Here is a 10,535-nt window from a genome sequence, read left to right on the forward strand (position 1 = left end):
ACACGCTCTCCAGGGAAGCACTGAGAGGTGGGGAGAATCCAAAGGCCAAGGTTACAGGCTGGCCTGGGTTTCAAGTGTTGAACAGAGAGCGTGAGCATGGGTTCCAGCTCCCTGCCAAGCTATCTGGAGTCTATAGGATGCAAATTCCTCTGGCTTCCTAAGTGATGTGATACCTGCTCTAGAATTTGCCAGTTTTTATCCGAATTAAATGACAGCAGTTAGCCTATAGCATGCTTGATATGGGCCAGGCTCCTTCCAGGTATTATTTCAATCCTTTTTAAAATATACGTATATTTTATTGATTTTTAGAGAGAGAGGAAGGGAGAGGGATAGAGAGATAGAAGCATTGATGAGGTAGAAGCATCAATGATGAGAGAGAAGTCACTGATCGGCTGCCTCCTGCACGCCTCCTACTGGGGATCGAGCCCACAACTTGGGCATGTGCCCTGAGCGGGAATCAAACCAGTGACTTCCTGGTTCATGGGTTGATGCTCAACCTCTGAGCCACACTGGCCGGCCTTGTTTCCATCTTTATAACACTTATTCAAGCTAGGCACTAGTACACGCCTTTAACATGTAAATGTCACTCAAAGAGGCTGGTTCAGTCGCCTGGTTACTAGCCAGCCCTGGAATTTAAGGAAGGTCTGCCCACGCCTCCCCCCTCTGTGTTACCCTCTCGTCTGAAGGGCTGCTTGCTCTAACCTGCTGTTGGCTAGAACAGGCAGGAAAGCAAGACAAAGGCAGCGACCCCAAGATCTGCACCGGGAGGACAGATGTCAAGGTGTGGGGTGCAGGGGTCATGCCCAGGGCCTCAGGGGCCTCAGCGCTTGGGCTGCAGAGCTTGCCACGCTGGGAACATCAGCAGACTCACTGTAGGTCCTGCCAGCAGACCTGGTGGCTTGTTCTGAGTGGAGACTTCAGGCAGTTACAGATGGGGAGTCCCCGGTGGGGCAGCAGAGTCCTTGGAACTCGCAGACCGGGAAACCCTTCGCTGACACAGGAACAGAGGACAGAGCGCAGCGCCTCCAGCCCCAGCTCTGCCTTCGCCTCCGCCAGGAGAGCCACAGGGCCCAGGAGGTGGGCACCGCAGCCAGGCGTGGACTTTAGAGAGAAAGTGCGCGGTGGGTAAGTGCACAGGACCCTGGAGCGCCCAGCGCGGTGCACATGGCCCGCTATTGGTTCCAGCGGAAAGGTGTGCGCCTGCCTCCCGGGCAGATATGGCCTCTGAGGCCGCCTGTCAGGAAACAGCCAGTCTGATCGCTCCAGCGGCATTTACGGGCTCACTCCCCTCCCCATGTGGCGGGCGTTTGGCTGAGCTGGGAGCGGGCTGGGGCAGCAGCGGAGAGTTTCCGAGGACAGAGCCGCATCCTCAGTGACTGTGCGCGGGTCCCACCGAGGTGCCCCAGCAGGAGAGGAAGGAGAATTGTAGGCAACGTGAAGGGACACAAAGGCACTTTAGGGCTTCCCATCAGCCGGTGTGGCGGCCTCGGATGCCAGGAAGCACCTGGTCAGACGCTGCCCAACTCGACTCCCGTTCCACATGCACGTGATGGAACCCCCCCGTGACGGTGGACACAGCCCAGCGTGGAGAGCCACTCAGGGCAGCCTACGGACCATTAGACTCATAGCTCTCCTCCAAGCTCTCCAGGACAAGCAGTTATGTCCAAGCGGGGACCAGATCAGCTGCCAACCTCGCTTACCTTTCATGAGAATTGAAAGAAAAACCGAATGCAAGGTCCTCGCTGGAAGGCCTTCCAACGGGTCTTTACAAACTTTCCACTCGCCTCCTGTCAGAAATGCTTCCTACTTATGCTTCTGAGGGCCGCTTTTCTAAATGTACGGTGACTTCCTTAGTGTCTGTGACCTCCTGTCGCCCATAGACTGGGTGGGAATGGAGTCATCTGTGGCCGTGACATCGTGATGTAACAATAAGCAGCAGCCAAGCCGCACATCTATTTGCCCCAGCTCTCCGGGCATCATCGGGATGGCCTGTCCACTGCTGTCTGGGCCCCTGGCAGAGGGGTTCACGGCAAGTCCCTCCAGGCCAGGACTGATGTCCTCGGGGGCCAACCCTGAGAGCCCGGGCTCCTCTCCCAGTGAGCATGCCTGAGGGCCCCTCACAGACCAAGCTTCTCCACGGCCTCCTCCACCTGAGCCAGGGCCGCCAAGACATTTCCTGTCCTGCGTGAATAAATGTGTGGAGAGCCTACGCGGCCCCCTCCATTTCCCCTCTGCAAACTTGTCTTTCCGTCTCCACACCCTGCAGGGGGAGGGAGAGGAGGAGCAGGCATGTTGCTTTCTGAGGCTGAGTATTCAGTTCGAAGCTAAGGCGATGGTGTTAGTGCTGCTGGCTCAGTCCTAGGGGCTTCCATCGGGTGCTGAACGGCGGACATTTAGCTGTGTTTGATCTTTTTTCCTCTTCTTTTAAAAAAATTGTTATTTTTTTGCTTTAATCTCCTCATTGTCAGGAAACAAACACAAAGCATTACAAGGAGGCTGTTACTCTAGCTTTAGTGCTTTTGTCCAGCTCGTTTGCATTTTGCTCAGCTGAACTTGTGAAGAGGTAACATTCTGTTATGAAGCTGAGCTCAGGCTCCATGAAGAGGGAAACGTGGACTAATGCTGCCGTGGAAATCCAGCTGATCTCACGCTCCTGTAAACTCTGGGAAATCTAAGGAAGAACTTTTTACCCCTTTCCTCCTCCTTTGTCTCCACATTGCTCTCCTTCTCTCCTGCTTTACGAAGACACTTTATAAATGCGTTTGCTGATCCTCCCCAACTACATACAAGCATTGCAAATAACGTCTTACTCTTTTGCACCAATAGTAAAACCCAAAGTTGCCATTTACTCCCACAAATCAGGATTCTAATCCAATGACGATCAATCAACTTGATCAGAGTAGGAGCAGCACTGACCGACCCCCACCCAGTGCTCTGCTCAGGTCACCGTGTGGCCACAGAATGGCCACTGAGCCCCAGATACATGGCAGTGAGTTGGCCCTGCTGGCTGACAGCTTCCATGGCCCCAGCTAAGGGGTGTTTGGAGAAGGGTCAATGAAAATTCATCATAACTTCAGGGTTGGCCTTGACCATAGGCCGGGTTAGAAGCCCTTGCAAGCTTTGCCTCGCCGTTGGGAAACAGTTTCTTTGCGGGTGTGGATGGAGCGGGGGAGTAGCAAGGAAGATGCCAGAAGGAGCCGCATGATGGCTCACAGCTGTCCTTCCACCGGAAGTCCATCTGCCACTTTCCTCTCTGGCCCTTGGTTTGTGATGTTTCTTTCTCCTGCAGCAAGTAGCCAGCTTCCTCCCTGTCACAAAAGTGGTAAGGTGTCTTAATCCAGTGGAAAACAGAACGGAGTCCACTGCCCACGCCCTGCTCCAGGAATGTTTTTCTCAAAATAGGAAATCTATACTCTGTGGGCTGGGCGACTAGAATTAGGCTGGATCCGTGTGACACGGAGGGATTTGTTTGCTTCAGAAAGAATCTCCCACGGCCGTGCCTGGCTGCCGGATCCAGGACGGTCTCTGGACACAGAGGTGTAGCAGCCCAAGCGCTCTGGCTGGATCAGCACAATGATGACTCTCCCCACGGCTCCTACACGCCTTAACAAAGCCATTTGTGGCCAAAGTGGAGCTTCTAGGTAAGATTCTGAAACCATTATATTTCATGCCTCCTCTTCTTGATTAAGTCGAGAGAGAGAGAGAGAGAGAGAGAGAGAGAGAGAGAGCGCTTTCCTATGGAGATAGGCAAGTCTTTTCTTGCTGTTTTTATAATAAACTCTCATATAAAATCTGTCTGTTCTCTCGACATCCACGTGAAGTTAATCACCTCAAAATGGAGAGGAGGGAAGTCGGAAGTGCAAGATTACATGTCTGAGGCTTTTTTTGTGCCTTCAAACACCCCTGGGTGCAGGCGATACATGTACCGTTCCCCAGCCTCGGGGTTTCTTTCCTATTCACCTGTTGGCGCAGAAGCTCAGCGCCATTCTGACGCCTCGGTTCACCGCAGAGCAGCCACGGAGATGCAGGCCGCTCCCTCTCCAGCCAGCACGAGGCCTGGGGGGAGAGCAGGATCAGGGACTGCCTGGTGCCCCAGCTCAGAGACAGGGAGGGCCCCACCCAGCAGAGTGTGCGTGTCTCCCTGGGTGAAGGGTTCCCACGTGACAGGACCCAGCAATGCCAATACAACTCGGACCTCAGCGGGGAGAGTTCTCCCCACTCCCCCAAACCTCCCCATCGAAAACTCCCTCCTCCCAGTAAAAGAGAATTGTGCTTTGTGATCGATAAAGTCTGTTTTTTTCATCAAGTTGAATGTGAAGGTTCTGCCTCGTGCCCTTCACTTAAATGGCTATTCTCAAAACTGGCAGCTTTTCTCGCGTGCGGGAAGAAGGAATAATTCTGAATTACGAGCACCAAAACAGGTTAAGGATACATTACGCCGGGGGCTGTAGTTTGTTACCAAGCAAAGGAAGCGCAAGTCATAGGGTGTAACGCAATTAAAGGCAACGGGGCGCGATTGCCAGCCATTCCATCCCCTGACCTCCCTCTCGATGCCAGAGGTGACCCTTTCCTGTCTGTCTGGAAGCTGACGGAGTCCTGGGTGTGTTCCTAGTTTTGGAGTGAATCACAGTTAGCGAGTGTGGTGGATGCCTGATCCCTTCACCAGGCCTGGCGCCCTTCTCCAGCAGCGGTCAGTGCTGGTTGCCAATGGCCGAGGACTGGCCCTCCACGTCCTTCCAGAGACTTGCTGCTGCCGCCTGCATCTCCCTAGAGGTTATGCTCTTCCAACTAGGACCAGGCAATGCTGGATGGACATGGGGCTACGACGGCTGGCCAGCTCCCATCAAGGGAGACGGTCATAGTTAATTATGTGATGTGATCCCATGGAACGGATCGACACCAGCCTGTATAGAGGACCACGTCTTTGCTCAGCCCTTTCTTCTTCCCTTTTCTGCTTGTCAAACGCCCTGAAGAGCTTGCCTCGAAAAGCACCCCTTCCATACACTTCCCACACCAGAATGACTGTCTTAGGCTTGGATTCTAGGCTGTTCAGGTCTACGACAGTGAATTTGCCCATGAATTGGAACCTATCCTGCCCTGATGATTATACGATACAATGTCATTGCTGACCAGAATTCCACTGGAGAACAAGAAGCGATTCTCTCTGAATGGTTGACGTCTTCTTCTGACCCGTAATAAGCCTTTGTAACAGAAGAACGGTCCCTTCAGCTCGGAGTGCGCTCTGTGCGGCCTCTGTCCCTCGGCTGCATAGGAGCAGGGCTGGCAAGGCTTCCCAGCCCCGAGAAGGCTGGAGACTTGAAGTCCATCACCGATTCCTACTCCCTTCCGATTTCAGGTTGTTCACCAGTATTAACTCTATTTATAGAACTCCTTCTAAGAACGTGGCTGTTCATGTTAGGACAGGGTCCTGCCACAACAGGAGTGGTCATGACGGCCTGAGTTTGTGGAAGTCAGCCGGGTGGGAGACACAATGAAAGATCTTCACGTGGAATCAAACAGTCCAGCTCAGGCTGCAAGGGGATGTATTTTCAGGGTCCTCTGTAATTAGAAATGTGATTGTGTAAATGTCTGAAGATCTGCACGGGCTTTAAAGAAATTGGCCTAGAGCCCATTCCAATCCAGACAAAATATTGTGCAAGATGTGCAGGTCTCCTTGCGTGGCCACCAGGTCGTGGGGTGAAGGTGGGCTGACTCAGCAGTCAGGTGAATGGCGCTTCGAGCCGACAGGAGCCAACCCTGCCGCTCAGGAAAACAGCGCGGAGAGCGGAGATGGGAAAGGACACCGGGAGCACAGCCTTTCGAGGCATTGTTTCTGTTGGGTGCGGAAAGGTACATCATTCCACAGTGGAAGTGTGAGCCCTTCAAAGACATCAAACCTGTGCTTTGAACCAAACATGCTGACGGAGGCACCAAATTGGACACGACCGGTTCTCAGTCTAATATTTTGGTCTAAAGAAATTAGCTCTTTGTTTTCACATGTTATTGCTTATTTGGAATCAGTATCTTTTAATTAAATCTGAAGCTGCTTTTCTAAAGCAAGCAGGTGCTTGCTATTCTCTATTCAGCCATCTGATGTTCCTTTTGTTTCCATTTCTTCATGTTCACAAGTGATTTTTGGCTGGATTTGGAGGATCTCAAGTTGTTAGCAGTTAACATTTGAATGAGATGCATCCATTTGGAGACCAGTACTAAAAAGTCAGGTTATTGCTTTTAATATTATAGAATTTATAGTTTATGTGTGAACATCACAAAATTTTACATTCTAGGACTTTCCCCCAGGATTCTGTTCCCAAAAGGTCACTGCTTTTTAAGGAAATAGAAACACATTTTCTTGTTGAATTTCCAAACACAAGAGCTTTGAACTTGTGGTTCATTACTAAGAAAGTAGAAATCTCCCAGCTGGTGTGGCTCAGTGGTTGAGGGTAAAACCATGAACCAGCAGGTCACTGTTCAATTCCCAGTCAGGACACATGCCAGGATTTCAGGCTCGATACCCAGTAGGGGGCGTGTAAGAGGCAGCTGATCAATGCTTCTCTCTCATCACTGATGTTTCTCTCTCTCTCTCTCCTTCCCTCCCTCCCTCCCTCCCACCCCCTTCCTCTCTGAAATCAATAACAAATATTTTTTTAAAAAGCAGAAATAATTATAGCCACTAGCGTTCTTATTCAAAATCCTTCCCCACTAGCCACATGGTCATCATGCCACGTGAAAGTGTTAGATAACATAATGGTAAGTCTTTGCAACACATAATGGTAATTATTTCATGGTGTGTATAAAATATTTGCTAAATTAAGTCATGTGCATTTCCAAGCCATGAACTGTGACATCTACTGTGGCTCGACTGAGAAAGATGAACTTGTGTGTTAGCAAGTTACCCAGTACCTTTCCTCAGGACCATCCCTAAGATGTACAGGGTTCCAGGCAAGTATCTTCTGTAGGATCTCTGTCAGCCTGAAAATATTGATTTTAAAAAATACTTATAAAATTCATGGGCCTATTGCTTCTCGGCCTTTTGGCTAAGATCAAGTGTAGTATCTGTTCTTATCAGTTTAATAAAATTCATGGGCCTATGTAAGATGTGGTAATTTGCAATAAAGCTTCAGCCTGATGATAAGGTAGAGCTATTTACACATGTTTGTTGTCCAATCAGTGCATGTAAAGATTCTCTTTTGTAGCTAGGCATGGTATCTTCTTGTCCTTTATTGTCAAATGCATGGTTCCTGGCTAGTTCCATATCTCTCACCATGTGAGAAAAAGGTAGCAATGCTGTGGTTATTCACAATGCCGTGGCTCTTTAGATCCTGTTTGAATGGAAACAATATAGATCTTCTAGCCTCTGTAGTTTCTAACACCACTTGTTTAGTGCCGGTTGCATCGTTACTCATGAGTCTGTATCATCCATCGCGCTACGAACACCCGTTTTCCATGTCTGTCTCAACAGTTGTTATTGTGCTTTGTGGATGCTGACCCCAAATGCAAGTCTTATCCAGCACATGTAGGAAAGTGTGAATGAGCAGTTGTTTTCAGGTCATGTCGAATGTAGTGTTCAGAATTTTATAGCATCAACTTAGAATGATTCGCCTTCCCGTTATGGCTTCTCTTGAAGTCCTTGGGCAGTGATGATGGTGTCCCTAGAATACGGTCTGTTTCAATGTTGGCTTTACCTCTTTTCATACCACTTCCACCAGGAAGATGGATGAGAACCATGGGGAGCAAGAAGAGTGGTTCCATTTGTACTAGAATGTCCACCCCTTGTCCAGCATGGCTTAAGCCCAGCCTGGCCGAGAACAACAACACATGAAGTAAGGCAAGAGAGGACATGGATTGGAAGAATCACTGGACATAGGGGGAATAAAGGTCTCAAAAGCTCTTGGAGCTGGGCGAGGTGACCTCGGGAAAAGAGCCTAACATGTGATGTGGACCCTGAGGGGGAAGTGGGGTGACAGCCCTGGATAAACCTGCATCCACCTTGCTTCCATGGTGCTAGCAACTGGAGGTGACACCTCTTCTACCAGCCCACACACCTGGCTGAAGCCGGGGGTTGGCAGGACACCATTGGTATCCGAGAGCCCTAAACTTGTCCTTGTCCCTCAGAAATGCGAGTTTCCACAAATCAGCATATCGGCACCATTCCAGAGGCCCAATCTGACCCAGACGCTCATGGCTTCCTAAAAGAAATACTCTGCTGGCTCACACAGAAGGCTCTTTGAGACATCTGGCATAGCCCTTGTCTCAAAGGCATAGAGGCGTAGACAGTGCTGCGAAAGGGAGCGAGCTTAGCATTTCTCCTCTTCCCTGCAGTGCGATGTCTTCATCACACATCTTGAAGCGTTGCCCACTGGGGCACTGTAGCAGGAACTTGGCAGCCAGTTTAGAACACACCCCAAACTTGGAGGCTGAGTTGATCTGAGTCTTCTTGTCCAATGACACTGTCAGCTCTGGCTGGTCCCAGGCACCAGAAGGAAACTTAGGAAAAAAGTTTGGAAGGTACATGAAAGCATGGGTCTCCCTGAGGAGCAGGCAAAGTCCAGGCTCCCTGCTTGTCTGGGTCTAAGGGCGAGATTTCCTCGTGACTTTCAGTAGCAATTGCCTCATACAAGTTTGGGGTGTGTTCTTAAATGGTTGCTAAGTGACTACCCAAGTGCCCTTCTCCGTGCCCCAGTAGGCAACCCTTAGAGGTGTGTTCTTAAAATATCGCCCGGCTGCAGTGAAGATGAGGGATTCTAAGATTTTCAGAGCAAACCACACAGGCTCTAGGTATACATTCATAAATGATGTTTAATAGTTCATCTTCATTTCAGAATAGTGGACCAAGCTCGAAAGAGACACTTTCAGCTCATGGACTCCTCACACAAAGAAAATGCTCGTGGAAATGGGGGCCATTATTATTACTTTCTGGGTTTTCATTTAAATTGATGAAAGCAGAGTAACTTGTCACTTCAGTAGGGAAAAAATGAATCTATGAGTTTCGTGGGAGCTTCAGAAGTTGTGAGCTATGACTAGCAATGTAAATCTACTTTTTAATGTCTAGTCCCATTCAAAGAACAATGAAAGGCAAGGGAAGTCTTTGTCTTTTTTGTACTTAGAAGAAACAGATATGAAAAATTGGTATTCTAAAGCGATAGATCAAACAGGATAGTTTAAAAACTTTAGGATGACAATAATTAGAAAGAAATGCATCTTTTGTGGGAAAAAATGCATCTTTTGTGGAAAAAAGAAAGAAAATCCCTTATATTTCTTTGATGTTGCTATGGAGAAGAGATGTAATGGTCGGAGGTAACGCTTTCTTCCTGTTCTGAAGCACAAATGAATTCTAGACTTCAGTTTCACTTTAATTGATTTATTCCTCCTTTCTATTTCCGTCCCCTTCTTCCTCCTCCTCTCTCCCCTCTTTTCCTTCTTATCTTCCTTCTTTGGCACCCTTCCTTCCCACAGGCTCCACACTGCCTTGCTAATTAGAACACATGAACGCACTCACTGTCAATGTTGCATTTTAAAAACTATAGGTTTTTTCCACTCAGAATCTCCCTTCCACCATTTTGTTTCGTATTTCAGAGCAGAGACAGTTGTATGCCTGTGTGCTCCTTGACTCCACACCTTCAGCCTCACAGTTCAGTCTCCTTCCATCTCTAGCCTGGACACTTATGATGTCACACAGCCTGGCCACAGTACCTCCCTTAACTATCTTGAGTGACTATTTCTCAAACAACAATTTTCTTAAGGCTGAAGACTTTCTTATTTTCATTTATTTATTTTTATTGCACATCACTCCTTTATTGGGGAAACTTTTCTTGCAGACAAAAACTGCCTGTGGTTATTGGATAGTTCACACCTACCTGCTTTTATTTATCTCTGAAATGTCTACTTACAAGGTAGATGGGAAAGATATTTTTGGTTTCTGACAATAAGAAGAGTAATGGTAGAAAGAAAGGGAGAAAACGAAAGGATAATTATGAAATTATACCCAATGTGCATCAGTCTCCCTTTCTCTGGTTAATTCCAAGGACAATCTCATAAATTGAGGTATTGCTTTTCTCCATACACCTGGGGGTGGGCTTCCTTTTATTATGTGGGGATTTAAAATTATTGATGGAAGGTCTGTAGGAAATTTGATTTTTCAAATAAGGTGCATTCACAGATCTTTCCTGCATGTCTGTGGGATTCTGGAGACAGTGAACAGTGCCCCTTGGAGAGCGCAGCTAACCCCTGTGTGGCTTTAGAGCTCCAGGTGGCAGCCGGTTCCTCCTTGACAAAGGGCCTCTTGCCCCTTGCACTAAACCCGTGACAGTGTCCCCCCAAACGCTGAGCTCTGAAGGCTCAATTTAGCATCCAAAAAATTGAGCTGTGTTCTTTCCCTTTAGTACCTCATTACGAACAATAAAGAGTTGAAGAATGGAGTGTTGGCTGGCAATTTTGCTATGATATATTGCAGAGCAGAATTCAGACTTGCTTTTTTGTCATCTGTAGGACCTCTAGGTTATTGACAGGAGTATATATATATAGTATATACATAT

At 48.4% G+C, this 10,535-nt stretch overlaps 1 pseudogene; it reads left to right on the forward strand.

Annotated features, from left to right (window-relative positions):
• The first annotated feature begins 7,017 nt into the window (after positions 1-7,017).
• Positions 7,018-7,189, forward strand: LOC132239001 (U2 spliceosomal RNA; annotated as a pseudogene).
• Positions 7,190-10,535: the final 3,346 nt, after the last annotated feature.

The sequence above is a fragment of the Myotis daubentonii genome, chromosome 7 (genome assembly GCF_963259705.1).
Source record: "Myotis daubentonii chromosome 7, mMyoDau2.1, whole genome shotgun sequence".
In the NCBI taxonomy this organism is placed as follows: domain Eukaryota; kingdom Metazoa; phylum Chordata; class Mammalia; order Chiroptera; family Vespertilionidae; genus Myotis; species Myotis daubentonii.